This window comes from Arachis hypogaea, chromosome 17, assembly GCF_003086295.3.
Source record: "Arachis hypogaea cultivar Tifrunner chromosome 17, arahy.Tifrunner.gnm2.J5K5, whole genome shotgun sequence".
In the NCBI taxonomy this organism is placed as follows: domain Eukaryota; kingdom Viridiplantae; phylum Streptophyta; class Magnoliopsida; order Fabales; family Fabaceae; genus Arachis; species Arachis hypogaea.
This window is the reverse complement of record NC_092052.1, coordinates 20,593,884-20,611,439: the sequence shown is the minus strand read 5'-3', so window position 1 is coordinate 20,611,439 and position 17,556 is coordinate 20,593,884. Positions and strand designations below refer to the sequence as shown.

General features: G+C 36.3%; 1 long non-coding RNA gene across 1 annotated transcript; it reads left to right on the top strand.

The window, feature by feature from the left end:
* The first annotated feature begins 694 nt into the window (after positions 1–694).
* LOC140181112 (uncharacterized) lies at positions 695–2,266 on the top strand. The gene is made up of 2 exons (XR_011875773.1): positions 695–1,219; positions 1,284–2,266. It is a non-coding gene; the product is annotated as an uncharacterized lncRNA (long non-coding RNA).
* Positions 2,267–17,556: the final 15,290 nt, after the last annotated feature.

The window sequence follows — 17,556 nt, the reverse complement described above, 5'->3', positions numbered from 1 at the left end:
ATTATTATTATTATTATTATTATTATTATTATTATTATTTATGGTTAATTTTTTTGTTTAATTTATTCTATTTAATGAGATTAATAAATTATATTATAAAAAAATAAATTAATATACAAGAACCTCAATTATAAAAATATACAATGTTAAACTAAAAAAATTAACAAAAAATAAAAATAATAAATAAAAAAACATATAAAAAATTTATAAATAAAATAATAATATATATAAAAGATAGGATTAGTAGAAGGAAAATAAAAATTTAAAGTTAATTATTGAACAATAATTAATAAACACAAATTAAATTTTGTTGCTTTTTATAAACTTGAATTTAAATATAAAATCACATCTGTGTTTACCAAAAAAAAAAATACCAAACTAAAAATTACAACGTTCAAAAATTTAAACGTAATTTTTATCTTTCAAATACCAAAATAAACACACCCTGAAAGTAACTCATAACTTCCTTTTCCTTCTTTTTTATCAATAAGGATCTTGATATTAATAAAGCACTTTTATTTTTCAGTGTCCACATTAATAAAACACTTATTAAGCTAAATTTTTATTTTTCCTGTCCAATAATTACAATTGTAAGGACAAAAACTAAAAGCAGCAAAAAAGACAAAAAGCATAAGGGTAGCTATATATCAACATTATAATAAAAACTATAGATAATCATGAAAAGATAGTTATTCATTCAAGTGTTTAAATTAAAGGCAATCCAAATTTAAGGTCCGGCTTCTGCAATACTTGTTTAATAGCTTATTCCGTTCAGACCGTGATAGAGTGGCTCTAGAAATACTGTCGAGATGCTGTGATCAGTGCAAAGGCAAACTTTTCAAGTCTGGAGTAGCGTGTTTTGACGTTTTGAAAGACCTTACTTATAAAGTATATTGAAATTTGTATCTTTTGCTTGTCTTCTCGCATTGTCACTAGCGCTTCCTTTATTATGGATAAATAGAGATAAAATGTCTCTTTTGTTTTTAGTTTTGAGAGTATGGGGGATCCGTTAACACTCTTTTTAAAGTGTTAGAAAACTTCTGGCATTCGAGTTCCATTTAAAGTTTATACTCTTTTTTAAGAGTTTGAAAAAAGGGATAGCTTTCTGAGTCGAGACTTCGAGGAAGCATAAAAGGGTGGCGAGTTACCCGATCAATCTTTAGACATCATTGAGACTTGAGGGGCTGCTTATCTCGAGAATGGCCTTACACTTTTTCAGGTTTGCTTCTATTCTCCGTTGGGTAATTACGAGATCTAGGAACTTTCTGACTTCTATTCTAAAGGCGCACTTCGTCGGGTTAAAGGGCATCTGGTGCTTCTTCAAGGTGTCTAGTATGAGTTTGAGATCGTCAATCAGCTCTTCACTTGTTTGTCTCTTGGCTAGCATGTCATTAATATAGACCTCGAGTTTGGACCCAGAGAGGTCCTTAAAGATTTTGGTGACGAGACTTTGGTAGGTGGTCCCTGATAAACTCCAATTTTGTGGTCTATCTTGCGCTTAATTTAGGAGATTTTATCAACATTTTCCCACATTTATTCAATGAAATAGCATGGTTTTATAATTCTCCCTGATTTCGTGCTTAAGAGTGAAAACATGCTTTTTAGGCCTTTAAATTGCTAATTTTGATTCACCTTAATTCCATTCGATGCCTTGATGTATTTGTTGAGTGATCTTAGGTTCATAAAGCAAGTATTGGATAGAAGGAGTGAAGAGAAAAGCATACAACGTGGAGAATGCATGAAGAAATGAGCATTTGGAGAATTAAGGGCCACGCGCACGCGTACGCGTGAGAAGGAGATTTGCAAGCCACGCGCACGCGTCACCACGCGTACGCATGAGAAGGGATTTTGGCCATCGACGCGCACGCGTGACGTCAGGCACGTGACCCGCTTAAAGTGAATTCGCTGGGGGTGATTTCTGAACTTCCTAGACCCAAATCCAACTCGTTTCTGAGGCTATTTCATGCAAAATTGAGGATTGAGCAAAGGAGGGAGCAATTAGATGTAGAATAGCATCATGTAGTTTAGTTTATAGAGAGAGAAGCTCCCTCTTCTCTCTAGAATTAGGGTTCTTAGGGATATTTACATCTAGATCTAGGTTTTGATCCTTGCTTTCATCTAGTTTTTCTTTATGATTCCTTATTCCTACATCTTAATTCTCTTAGTTTGCAATGTTAATTTCTCTTTTATGCCTCCTTTTATGTTTATGAATGCTCATGTTGGATTTGGATCTCCTTTAATGCAATTTGATGTTGATGTTCTTTTATTGTTGATTTGAGTTATTTTTGTTGTTTCTTTGCAATTAGTAGTTGGTAGATTTACTATTCTTGCACTTTTACTATGTTTTCCTTTTATACCCACCAAGTGTTTGACAAAATACTTGGTTGGGCTTTAGAGTAGATTTTTTAGCATTCTTGGCTTGGAAAGAGAGATTAGGTGATCTTGAGTCATGAATACCCAACTTATGTTGGCGATCTAGAGTTGTTAGGTCTTATTTGATGTTCTCTCGTTGGAAGTTAATATATACCTCTTCCTAGTTTGAGTTGACTAAATAAGATAAGCTCTTGTTTACTATTGTGATATGATTAACTAGTCTTATTTGACGTTCTCTCGTGGGAAGTGATGGTTATACCTCTTCTTAGTTTGAGTTGACAAAATAAGATGAATTAATCATTGCATGACTAGGATAGAAAGCCTATATTCTCAATCCTTGCCATGAATGTCTCTCTTTATTAATTGTTTGCTTTATTATCCTTGCCATTTATTTTCTTGTCCCTTTCACCAAATCAAACCCCCCTTTGTTCACTCATAGCCAATAATTGAGCACTTCATTGCAATTCCTTGTTAGATGACCCGAGGTTTAAATACTTCGATTAAAATTTTATTGGGGTTTGTACTTATGACAACCAATCTTTTAAATTTGATTTGAGGATTGTTAGTTAGTTTGGAGCTATACTTACAACGAAGAAATCCTTTTCTATAAGAAGAATTCTAGACCGACAATAATTCTTGTCTATCAAATTTATGACGCCGTTGCTGGGGAGTTGCAATGTATTATGTTATTGGCTATTGTAAATATTGTGAGTATGCGTGTCTTTTGATTCTGTTAGTTTTTGTTAGTTTAGGACTTTGCTTTCTTTGTTTCTTATTAGTATTTATTTTTATTTTCTCTTGTCACTATGAATTCTCATCCTTTTGGCTATGAGTTTGGTTACAATCATGTTGTAGGGAATGAAAGCTTCAATGAGGAACCACATTATGGGAATAGACATCAAATTAGGGAGGAGCCACATGCGTATGGTCAATCTTCATGGCAACAACATCCTCCAATCTCTCATGGCTACAATCCACCCTATGATGTACCCAATTATGATCCAAACCCTCAACATCGTTATCAACCTCACTCACAAGCCCCCTACCACCATTCACCTCCATATGATCCTAGCTCATACATACCATACCAACCACCATATGAACCATACCTAGAACCACCACATTCCCAACACCAATACTCCCATGAACCACAAATTTCGTACACACCACCTCAAGACTTTCACCAATATAAACCACCTTTCAACTACAATACCATTTCCTCAAAAAATGAACCCTCTCTTCCCAAACCACCTCTCAACCATGCCTTCATGCTAGAACAAAGAGATCTTGAATCTCGTATCCTAAAGCAACAAGAGGAGGATGACAAGAAGCTCAAGGAGCTACAAGCCGTGATTGCTACCTTGGCAGAAGTTGTTAGCAACATGGTATCCTCCCACTTAAGCCTACACGATCAAAGCACTCCCATTGTTGAATATGGAGAAGCAACCAAAGAGCTTAGTGAGGGAGTGAACTTGAAGCTCCAAGGTGAAGAAGAGGAGTTGAAGCAAGAAGTGCAACAAGAGGAGGAGGTAGAGATTATCGGACAAGAGGAAGTAGTGGTTGAAGATTTAGGAGATGTTGAGTGCAAAGAGGAATCAAAAATTGAAGAGGGGCAGGCACCAAGTTCCCCTATCTATGATGAGTCCGCATCAACATATGATCCTTTTGAATTTGAGGAATCCTTCCCCATTGGACTTGGAATTGATGAGGGGGTAGACTTCACCAAACCTCCTATTTATGATTTGAGTGATGGGAAAGAGCTAGAAGACATTGGTGAAGAAGGATGTGAACTTGAGGAAACTTGGCAAGAGGAGGAGCATAAAGAACCTTGCCAAGTGGCGGAAGCCTCTAGAAGAGGATGGACGGGAGTGGAACGTGCCTTGTCAAGTTCATTGGGAACTCCTCCACCTAGGTTGGCATCTAATCCTTCATTTGAGTGGGTAAAGCTCATTACTCTTACCTTTATTTTCCCACTTGAATTTGGTTTGCTTGAGACAGATGGCCAACTTAGGGCGCTTTGTGGAATTAAGCGTAAGAGGAGGATGTTTAGTGGTTGACACCCCACCATGCTAACATCTTTTCATTTTTCTCTTTTGTACATATTGGTAAATTAGTTTAATTTCATGCTTTGTTTAGTTAGTTGAGTTTATTTGGGAGTTTAGTAGGTTAAATAAGGTTTTATAGTGTTTTGGTAGCTATTTGGAGGTTTGGAATGCTTGGTTTGGTGCAAGAACTTGGAAAAAATTTGAAAAGCAGAGCACCATGCCACGCGTACGCCTCACCCACGCGTACACGTGGATCCCAAATTCTCACCTCCCATACAAAAACCCGAGAGTTGTGCAGAGTTTTGGGCTGGATTTGCGCCTTTAGCACAAAACCCACCCACGCGTACGCGTGACCTACGCGTACGCGTCGCCTCTCTGAATAACCCACCACGCGTAATCGTGACCTACGCGTATGTGTCGTGCCCACCTTCTTTTCCTCTCTTCTTTCCATTTCTTTCCTTCTTCTCTCTTCTCTTCTTTCTTTCCCTCCTTTAACCATCATCCAACACTAACATACACTATCAACCATTAGTTAGTTTGTTAGTTATTTAGTTAGTTTAATTTTTGTTTAATTTTTTGTTTCTCATTACAAGTGTTGGATCATTAATTTTGTTTACTGTTTATTGCTGCTTAGATTAACTGATGCTATTTTAGCATAATTGTTTTGATTGTCATTGTTAGAGTCCCTTGTTGAGGTTATATTTAGTTACTTGGTTTTGAATTTTCATGTTGAACCTTTTTGAATACCAAGTACATGTTACATTGCCTTCAAGCTTCTAAATCTTTTGAACTGCATGTTTTGGCCACCATGCATTCATTATCCATTGTTAGGAAATAGTATATTATCAATGCATTTTTTTAGGTGGTGCTTGTTGATAATTGATCTTTAATTACATCATCTATTTCATGCATTGAGATTTGTGGGATTGTGAAATTGGATCGAAAGCTTACCTAGTGACATATTTTTGAGCTTTGTAAAAGCTTTGTGGACCATGCTTGCTATGTGATTGATCTTCACTTCTATCCTCTTTTCCCTAAGTTCCATAGCACCCATGTGTTCCACTCCTATGTCGCTAAGGTGTTGCAACAACTTCATTATGTGTCACTGATTGATGTATAAGTTCATATTCCATTTTGTTCATTAAGGTTACTTACACATCAACCAATGTCCATGCATTATCCAATTTCACAATGGCCTGATTAAATGCTTGAGTGCTTTTATGCTTCTCCACTACTTCTTTGGTTATCTTAACCTACAAGTCTTCTAGAGTATCTCAAGCACACTAGAATGAGTGAAGTGCACACCTCTTCTGTATAACTGTGGCATAGCTTTTAATTACCAGGGTGTGAATTCTAAACCGTATGCAATTTAGGACCCACACACCAATTTTCCTTAATGTCACACTAATTCACTCACTTAATTCTAGTGATCATTACCTCACTCCAACAATCTATGCTTCCTTGCTTGTTCATTCACTTGTCTTCTTATATCCTGTTTCCTATTTTCAGGATGATCTGTCATAAGCAAAAATGGAAGCAGAAAAAGAACACACAGCACCGGTTGACCTACCAGCTGAAGGTAGCAACTCAGAAAGTCGCCGTACCCCCTTACTCATCTTTGGATGCACTGAAGACGGTGCAAAATTTTAAGTATGGGGAGGTCGTCCGACCGATCGGCGTTTTGGGTGACAAATTTTTAATCCTAACACTTTTGCATTTCATTTTTAGGTATTTTTAGTTACATTTTCTTAACTTGCATATGTATATATTAAGCTTAGCCAAAATCATGATATTTTCTAAGGATTTTATCTATAGGGCATCCCAATTTATTGAAAAGAAAAAAATTTGAAAACTTGCTTGAATTACATATATTGTGGAACAGGATTTTTGAGCTAAGAACACAAGCAAGTGAGTTTTGAGCCTAATTGCGTGGTTACATCATATAACCACTCATTTTCCTTCTTGTGTGATTATTCTCTTTCTATGATTGTAATCTTTGATTTGTTTGATTCTATATGTCCATTATTTTGTGTATACATGCATTTTATGATTGAGACCATTGTTTCAAATAGCTCACTTACCCAAATAGCCTTACCTTTTTGTCAACCAATTTTGAGCTTATGCTTAACCCATTTGTTCTTAATTTTAGCACATTACAAGCCATAAAGCGAAAAACAATAAATGTCCCTTGTTTGGATCTTTGATTAGCTTAGGCTAGTGAGTGTGTTTATCATTCAAGATTGAGAGAATTGGGAACATTGACTGGGATAAAAGAATGCTTTTGTACTTTTGTCAAAATTTTGGGAATTGGGTACATACTCATGCATTAAATGTATAAACCATGTGCGTTGATGTTATTATATTATTTCAGTTTGAAAAAAAATGAGAAAAACAAGAAAAAGAAAAAAATATAGAAAAAGAAAAGAAAGAAAAAGAATGGCAATAAAAACGGGACAAAATGCCCCAAAGTGAAGTTCAATAAAAATTAATGCATATGGAATGTGAATTAAAGAGAATGCATGAGTGTGTAAAAAAGTGAAGAATGGGTAGTTAGGTTAGCTTTAAATTGTATAGGTTGTCATAGGTTAGGTGAGAAGTTTAGGTTGATCAAAGATTCAAATTTAAATCTCACTTAACCAAATACAACTCTACTTTGACCCTAACCCCATTACAACCTATGGGAAGTCCTCATGATATTTGTATGTATGCATAAAATAATTGTTGATTGTTAGATGAAAAACAAATCTTGAAAAGCATGATTAGGGGAGAATTGAGTGAATCAACGCTAAACACTTGAGTGACTAGAGCGGATACACATCCGGTGAGGGTTCGATTGCTCAATTACATGTTTTTACCCATGATCATCTTTCTTGCAAGTTTATAAAATCTTCCTAATAAGTTAATTCAATTGTGGGTTTCATGTGGTTGTTAATACCACTAGCCCTTGTACTTATACATGTATTCTTGAGAATTGATTTGTTTTGACTAAGTAGTTGCATTCATGTAGGTAGTTGTCTATAGGTAGTTTACATTGAATAAATGTGGATACCCTTTGTTTCTTTCTTCATTAAGTATGAGGACATGCTTGGTTTAAGTGTGGGGAGGTCTGATAAACCCCAATTTTGTGGTTTATCTTGTGCTTAATTTAGGGGATTTTATCACCCTTTTTCAACATTTATTCAATGAAATAGCATGGTTTTATAATTCTACCTGATTTTGTGCTTAAGAGTGAAAACATATTTTTTAGGCCTTTAAATTGCTAATTTTGATTCACCTTAAATCCATTCGATGCCTTGATGTGTTTGTTGAGTGATCTCAGGTTCATAAGGCAAGTATTGGATGGAAGGAGTGAAGAGAAAAGCATACAAAGTGGAGAATGCATGAAGAAATGAGCATTTGGAGAATTAAGGGCCACGCACACGCGTCATCCACGCATACGCGTGAGAAGGAGATTTGCAAGCCACGCGTACATGTGACGTCAGGCACGTGACCCACTTAAAGTGAATTCGTTGGGGGCAATTTCTGAGCTTCTCAGGCCCAAATCCAACTCGTTTCTGAGGATATTTCATGCAAAATTGAGGATTGAGCAAAGGGGGGGGGAGCAATTAGTTGTATGATAGCATCATATAATTTAGTTTCTAGAGAGAGAAGCTCCCTCTTCTCTCTAGAATTAGGGTTCTTAGGGATATTTGCATCTAGATCTAGGTTTTGATCCTTGCTTTCATCTAGTTTTTCTTTATGATTCCTTGTTCCTACATCTTAATTCTCTTAGTTTGCATTGTTAATTTCTCTTTTATGCCTCCTTTTATGTTTATGAATGCTCATGTTGGATTTGGATCTCCTTTAATGCAATTTGATGTTGATGTTCTTTTATTGTTGATTTGAGTTGTTTTTGTTGTTTCTTTGCAATTAGTAGTTGGTAGATTTACTATTCTTGCACTTTTACTATGTTTTCCTTTTATACCCACCAAGTGTTTGACAAAATTCTTGGTTGGGCTTTAGAGTAGATTTTTTAGCATTCTTGGCTTGGAAAGAGAAATTAGGTGATCTTGAGTCATGAATACCCAACTTATGTTGGCGATCTAGAGTTGTTAAGTCTTATTTGACATTCTCTCGTTGGAAGTTAATATATACCTCTTCCTAGTTTGAGTTGACTAAATAAGATAAGCTCTTGTTTATTATTGTGATATGATTAACTAGTCTTATTTGACGTTCTCTCGTGGGAAGTGATGGTTATACCTCTTCTTAGTTTGAGTTGACAAAATAAGATGAATTAATCATTGCATGACTAGGATAGAAAGTCTATATTCTCAATCCTTGCCATGAATGTCTCTCTTTATTAATTTTTTGCTTTATTATCCTTGCTATTTATTTTCTTGTCCCTTTCACCAAATCAACCCCCCCTTTGTTCACTCATAGCCAATAATTGAGCACTTCATTGCATTTCCTTGTGAGACGACCCGAGGTTTAAATACTTTGGTTAAAATTTCATTGGGGTTTGTACTTGTGACAACCAATCTTTTAAATTTGATTTGAGGATTGTTAATTGGTTTGGAGCTATACTTACAACGAAGAAATCCTTTTCTATAAGAGAAATTCTAGACTGACAATAATTCTTGCCTATCAGTCCCGGCGTTCTTTAACCCGAAGGGCATGACTGTGTAGAAGTACGTACCGTCGAGGGTTACAAACACGGTTTTCTGCTTGTCTGATTAGTGCATGGGTATCTAGTTGTACCTAGAATAGGTGTCCATGAAGTTGAGGTATTGGTGTCCTGAGGCAGTGTCTACTAGTCTATCAATGTTTGGCAGGGATAGGCGTCCTTTGGACAAGCTTGTTTAAGTCTGTGTAATCGACGCACATTCTCCATTTAACCTTTGCTTTTTATACTAGCACAACGTTGTCCAACTAGGTTGTGTAGGGGAGTTTCCGAATGAAGCCTGCTTCGAGTAGGTTTTTGACTTGCCTTTCTGACTTTGACTGTTCAGTCGACAGAAATTTTTCTTCTCCTCTTTGCTACCGGATTGGATTTGGGATCTACGGCCAAACGGTGAGACATTAAGTTAGGGCCTATGTCCGGCATGTCAGCCAGAGTGAATGCGAACAGGTCCTTATTTTACTTCAGGAGTTCGACAAGGTCGCTTTTTAGATTAAAGGGTAGATTTTTGTTGACGAATGTGAAGTCGTCTTTGGTCTGCCCTATCTGCAGTTTTTCCATGTCCTTCTCTGGTTATGGTCTGGGATGATCGTCCTGTCATGCATCCAGATCGGCAAGGAAGATCCCTGCCGTGTCTCTATACCTTTTTCGGAGGGTTAGGTTGGTGTTGTCGCATTTAAGTGCGACTTTCCGGTTCCCGTGTATCGTTCCTATGGTACCATTGTCGGCTTAGAACTTCATGATTAGAAACTTGGTGAATATGATGGTGGATACGTCATTAATCATTTTCCTTCCGAGAAGGATGTTATAGGTTGTGGGGTCTTTTAGGACCACAAACATGGAGAGTACGGTTTTTCTTTGGCACCCAGCTCCAATGGTGACCAGTAGGACGATGGATCTGTCTGGTTTGAGAAAGTTATCTCCGATCCCAGTTACTCCGTTGCGGTGACTTTGCAGATTCTTGTTTCAGAGGCCTAGCTTGTCGAAGGCACCTCTAAAAAGGATGTTGGAGTCGGCCCCCGTGTCTACTAGTATCCGTTTTACCGCTCCAGTTTCGACTCTTTCTGAGATGACAAATGGGGCGTCCTTCACTGAGGTGCCGTGTTGGTAGTCATCGAGGGAGAATGTGATTGCTGCTGGGAGCAAAGAGGTTAGTGTTTCGTTTTTCACGGCTAGCACCCTGAGGTCCTTTTTCAGTGCCGATTTGGATTTTTCTGGCACGTCTTTCCCTGTGATCACATTTACTATTATGCTTGGGCCGGTTTTTGGGCTTTCCTGGTGTACTTGCCTCACCATCCTAAGATTGTGGCCTTTCCGTTCCGGTGATCTTTCTATTTCGGCTTTTCTGGATTCTTGGATAATTTCGGTAATCATAGGGAGCTTGCCATTTCGGATGACTTGTTGAAGGGCGTATTTTAGATCAAAGCAGTCCTAAATCTTATGTTTGTATCCTCTATAATAGTCATAGTACAAGCTTTTGTTACCGCCTGTTCATTCCTTCAGCTATCGCGCCTTTGGGAGAATCCCGCACTCCACTATTTGGGAGAATCCCATGCATGAGTGTGTGGAAAAAAAAAGTGAATAATGGGTAGTTGGGTTTGCATTAGAATTCTATAGGTTGTTATATGATTAGGTAAGAGTTTAAGTTAATTAAATATTCAAATTCTAGCTCACTTAACCATATACATCCTTACCTTGACTCTAGCCCCATTATAACCCTTGAAATGTCCTCATGATACTTGTATGTATACGTTGAATAATTGTTGATTGTTAGATGAGAAACAAGTCTTAGAAAGCAAGATTAGAAGAGAATTGAGTGAATCAACCCTATACACTTGAGTGATTAGAGAGCATCACATCTAGTGAGGGGTTCGATTGCTCAATTTTATGTTTTCACCTGTTATTATCTCTTATCTTGCAAGTTATTATGCTCCTTTAAGAACTCAAATTGATTCATGGGAATTGAATTGAATGATATCTTGGTTAAGCCCTTGATTGTTTATATGTTTTCTTGGAAATTGATTTGTTTTGACCAAGTAGATAGATACATATAGGTAGATAGATAGAATAGATATAGATAGTTTTCTTTCAATAAATTTTGAACACCCTTTGATCTTATCTTTCTTGATGTTTAGCATAAGAACCTGCTATTTTTAAAGTGTGGGGAGGTTGATAAATTCATATTTTATGGTATTTATCTGCTTTAAATTAGTAGAATTCGTTGACTTTTTTCACGTTTATTCATGGAAATAGAATAGTTTTGTGAATTTCTCCTAATTGTGCTTAATGATTAAAAACATAATTTTTAGGCTTTTAAATTGCTAAATTTAATTTACTTTAATTCCATTTGATACCTTGATGTATTTGTTAAGTGATTTCAGGTTTAGAAGGCAATGATGGCTTGAAGAAGTGAAGAAAAAGCATGCAAAAATAGAGAATCCATGAAGAAATGAAGATTGGAGTTCCTTATGGCCATGTGTACGCATGAATTTCAACTTACGCGTACGCATGAATCTCAAGTTGCGCATATGCATGGTAGATGCGTACACATGACTATCAGCACATGATTTACTTAAGTAAACATGTGGGTCACGATTTCAGAACTTTCTTGGGCCTAATCCAACTCATTTCTGAAGTATTTGATATTGAATTCAAAAAGGATCAAGGGGAGAGAAGTTAGAATAGTTTAGAGCATGTTTTAGGTTAGATTTCTAGAGAGATAAGCTCCCTCTTCTCTCTAGAATTTAAGGTTCTTAGGTTAATTTCTCTTTAGATTTAGGTTTTAATTCTTGTTTTAGTTTAATTCTGTTTATAGTTTCTTGTTCTAGTATCTTAATTTTTCTAGTTTCTCTTGTTAATTTCTCTATTTTGCTACTTTTTAGTTTATGAACAATTGTCATTTTCCAATTTCTTTTAATGCAATTGATGTTTTATTTTTTCTTGATGCTTGTTTGAGTTATTGTTATTAGTTTCTCGAATTTGGTAGCTTTAGATTTTATTATTATTGCAATTTAATATGCTTTTCTTTTTTTCCTTCCAAGTGTTTGATAAAATAATTGGTTTAACTTTAGAGTAGATTTTTGCATTCTTGGCTTGTAATTGAGAAATTAGGTGATCTTCAGTCATTTTATGTCCAATTTGGATTGGTAATCTAGAGTAGTTAGTTAATCTTGTCTCCATTGACTCTAATCGTTTGCTAATTCAATTATTAAATTGATGAGGACTTATGGATTAGGGTTAACTATGCCTATTTGACCTTCTCTCGATGTTAGAGATGACCAAGTAGAATTACTCTTGATAATTGTTATATTATGATTAATGACAAGGATAGAAAATCTTGATTTTCAATCCTAGCCAAGATGTCTTTTTAGCATTTATTAGCTTTACCTTCTTATCATTTAATTTCTTGCCTTTTTGCTTTCAAACCCCTTATTCTTATAACTGATAATACACACACCTTACTGCAACTCCTTTGAGAGATGACCTAAGATCTAATACTCTCGATTTTTATTGGTTTACATTTGTGACAAACAAAAATTAAACTCTGATAAGGATCATTTGTTGGTTTGGAACTATGCTTGTAACGAGATTTGAGTTTTATAACTTGTGAAAATTCCGAACTGGTGATTGGTCCATGTCAAGTTTTTGGTGCCATTACTGGAGAGTTGCAATGTGTGCTTGTTATTGGTTATTATTCATATGTGAATATTGTGAATAGATCGTTTTTTATTGTTTGCTTGCTTTTGCTAGTTTTAGCAATTTGTTTTTCTTTGTTTCTTATTAGCTTTTGTTTTTATTTTCTCTTTTCATTATGAATTCTCACCATTTTGGCTATGAGTTTGGTTGTAATTATGTTGCAGAAAATAGGTGCTTCAATGATAGATCGCATTATGGATCGGGAAATCAATTGAGAGAGGAGTCACATACTTATAGACAATCTTCATGGCAACAACCTCAGCTCCATTATGAATGCAATCTGCCCTGTAATGCATACCAATCCAATGGATACGGTGGATCATCTTGTGGTTATCAACCTCAACCACCATATACCTATAAACTACCTCCTTAACATTATTCTTAACCACCTTACTCACAAGTCACATCTTATCACCAAACACCGCCATATGATCCTAATCTATATCCACCACCATATCACCAACCATATGCACCTCAAGAACAACCATATGAGCCATACAACCCATATTTAGAATCACCACCATTTCAACACCAATACTTTTAAGAACCACCAATTTCATATACACTACCTCAATACCTTTACTAATATGAACTACCTTCCAAATGTGACACCTTTCTCCCAAACAATGAACCCTCTTTTTCACCTCAATACGAAGTTCTCCAACCCTTGATTCAAGAACAACAAGAGCTTTGAGCTTTTCTCCAAGAGCAAGAAGAATTCCAAAAGATGAAAGAAAAATTCGTGGATACCTTAGCTGAAGTAGTGAACCGCTTAGTCCTACTACACTCATGCAATCAAGGCATTACCGTTGATGAATATGGAGAATCAATTGAAGAATATAGTGAGAAGGAGAGCTTGGAACCTCAAGGGAAAGAAGAGGAGTTGAAGCATGAATCACAACAAGAGGAAGGAGTTGAGATAATTGAACCAAAAGAATTGGTTGAAGAGATAAGAGAAGTTGAGCAAAAGACAAGTTCCATTGTTGAAGATGATCTCACACCAGCTAACAGTTTCATGGAGTTCTTTGAACCTTCTTCCGTTGAATTTGAAATGGATGTTAGCGTGGATCTTACGCAACCGTCGAGATATGACTTGAGTGATAAGGAAGAGTTAGAAGAAGTTGGTGAGGAAGAAGCTGAACATGAGGAATCTTGTCAAGAGAAATTGCTTTGTCTAGACCATTGGAGACCTCTCTTTCTAGGTCACTATCCATTCATTTATTTTAAGTGGGTAAAACTCTTATCCTTAAGCTTTACTATCCTACTTGAATATGGTTTGCTTGAAACGGATGGTCAGCTTAGAGCTCTTTGTGAATTCAAGAGAAAAAGAGAGATGGTTAGTGGTTTGAAACATCATTCTTGGTTCATTAAGGTTAAATCTTCGAAGCTTGGTTTCCATGGTTGGTGTAATGCTCAATCGAGTGGATTTTGGGGGATGTTTGGGTGCTTAAGCGAGAGTTCTGAGTGCTTGACACCCAGTTAGAATCAAGAGAATTAACTAAAAAACAGGTGTAAGAACAAGGTTTAGGATCTCGGCATACAACGTGATCATCAATTTTGGGAGCTCTTGACTTGTGTAGAACTTCATCAAGGTTTGATGCACTTGATTGAAAATTCTAGCAATCACTTGAAGACCAAGCATTAGTGGAAGTTTTAGGATGAGTTCAAGTATAAGCCAACATGAAAAGAGCTCACCAAAATGTCCAACTGAAGGACTTTAACTAAAAGTATTAGGTGGGAGACACCCCACCATGGTAAATTCTTTCCATTATCTCTTTTGTATATATTGGAGAATAAGTTGAATTTCCATTTTTAGTTAGGTTTGTTTAGTTTAATTGGTAGTTTAGCTTGTTTAATAAGATTTGATATTGCTTTGACATCTTAGTTGGGTATTTGAGATGCTTGGTCTGGTAAAAAAGTGAAAAAAGTTTTGAAAAAATAAGCCCGTGCGTATGCATGCCTAACGCGTATGTGCAGACACCAAATTTTTGACAAAGTCATGTGCACAACGATTTCTCGCATACACGACATAAGGGGGCAGTGGCAATGGCCCGCGTTGCGTATATCTTCTCGCGAACGCACCATTATCAAGTCATGCATACACATGATACATGCGTACGCACAACCTTCATTTTGCCCTAGTCATGCGTAGGCATAGGAGATGCGTACGCATGAATTCAAAATGCCACCCCTTTTGTGCGAGTTCCCAATTCGCACACGCATAACATAACCCTCTTCCATCTTCTTCTTTGTCTTCCCAATTCTCTCCCAACCACCATACCACCATCACCCAACCTCCATTTCCGACCAGCACCGCCGGCAACCAATAGTGCACACCGCCGTCACCACCTTTCTCTCCCTTTCTTCCATCTCTCTTTCTTCTTCTTCTATGTGAACAAGCCAAGCCCCCTATTTCCATATCTTCTAGCAAGCTCATTGCCACCAGCATCGCCTCCATTGGTCAGCCACCATTGTTGCTGCACCACCCAAATTTTTTTTTTCCCTTTCCTTTGTTCAGTTTTCTGCATTTTCAGGTTTTTACCATTACCTTTTTAAATTCTGTTAGTTTAATTGTTAGTTAGTTTTGTTAGATTAGAATTAGTTAGATTGTATGTTTTAGTGGATTTCTAGGTTGTTAGGTAGGTTGAACGTAGTATGTAGTGGATTTATGTCTGTTTATTTTGTTACTATGATTGTGTTTGGTTTGGAATTTTTTTTGCTATTTGCTTGAATGATTGATGGTTTCATCGTTCCTTTGCTGATTATGTTGAACTTTGTGCTTTACTCAATTTCATATAATTGTTTGAATTCCCATGAATTAAGTATGGAATTGCTAAATTCATTTGGAAAATGGTTGATTGAGTAAAATGCTATGTTAAATTGTTGAACCATATGGGTTACTTGTTGATTTTGGTTGATTTATGCTGCTGAATTGGCTTATGTCTTTCATGGTTCATTTTTCGTAATTAATGTCAATTGAGCTGATGTATTATGTTGAAATTGTTTGACATCATGTTGAACATTTTCATGAAAATGTGCTAAACTCAATTGACCAATTACTAAGCTCATTTGATTCCTATTCTGCTGTTATGCTGCCTGAATGTTGTTGCGCATGTTACATTGCCGAATTTGGTACAATAAGGTTTTTATTGACGGTTTTCTGTATCAAGAAGACCTTGCATACCATGTGGTTTTAAAAAAATTACCTCAAAGAGCTTTTCACTGAACAATTTTAGTCCACACCTTGACTTCAATGCTTGTTTCCATTTTGATTTACTTTTATGTATTGAAAGAGAGTCGAATTGGTTTTTAATTGACCAAAAATTGGTTGAAGTTTCCCTTACCAAATTTTGCAAGTTTGATAGATCCATGTCTTATGTAACTCAACCACTTTATTTTCTTTATGCATTTACTTGGTTTGAGTTATCTTAGGCATGAAATTCACCCTTTTGACACCAAGCTTATGAATTTAGTATTGGAAAGCATTTTGGTGTTTAAATATCTATACTTGCTTTGTTCAACATTATTTTTGCTTATTTCATCACCAACTGCTTAAGCTTATGCCTAATGAGATGTGAACCTTATTTGTTGAATATATGCACACACATACCTTTAAACCAGTCATTTTAGAATAAAGCATATTCTGTGAAGTTGAATGTGAGCTTGCCTGTTTTGCATTTTTTGAAAATATTTCCGAGTTTAGGACCATGTTTGCTATGTACGTAACCGCTAACTTTTCTTTTCAACTAATTCTTTTCTTTCTCTAAATGCATAGCAACAATGTTTTCTTACTTTCTTTTTGTTAAATAGACAAGTTAACAAAATTTAATTGACTTTGATTGATTGGAGAGTGATTTCTACTTGATTTTACTTTGTAATTTCACTTCCACTTTCAATCAATTCTGTTTTCTCCTTTTACTTCACATCTGCTTGATTATTGACATCATTTTTTGTCTTATTCTTGCTTGCTCATATAATTCTGCTTAGTATGCCTTTAGAATACATTTTATATACCTATTTTCTCTGCTCTTTTTTAGGATGACAGATAAAAAAGAAAAGGATAAAGAAAAGGCCACTGGCCCAAGTACGAGGAAGAGAACTCAACAGACTGCTAAAATAGCGGATAAGCCACTCTCTGAGAGACAGATCAGTGAGAGGGACAGAATTAATTAGAGCACACCTCCCACTAAACCATGTAAGTTCACCAACCTTTACTCGTAGCTGAATTTCCCAGATTTTTAGAGGAGCAGCTTCCATGTCGAGAAGAAGCTCCAGATCTCTGCTGATATACAAAGGTTTACTGAGTATCGGATCAATCAGCAGGGATGGATATTCTTAGATCGGGAATTGATAGGAGTGAATGCGTCATGGATCCATGAGTTTTACTACAACTATTACAGAGCAATCCTTGACGCAGTTCTCCTTCGCAGTAAGCAGATCTTGGTTACAGAAGAGGTCATTGAAGATGTCCTCTATTTCCCGTCTCGAGCTACTAAGAAGGATGAATTTCAGAAGGCATATGAGGACCGACTCACTATGGACTTTGACTGGGATGCAGTCCTGAGAGTGATTGCACATCCAGACAGCTAGTGGATATATGGTACTTAGAAACCGATCCCGAGAGCCATCGCCATCAAGTGTCTTACTATTGAGGCTTGGTTATGGCATAAGATCCTATCCAATTACGTGATGCCAAGTACTCATGAGACAGATTTTACCGTAGACATGGCAATACTAATCTGGTGCGTCTTGGAGTTGGAGGGTAAACAACTGTACCTTCTAAGG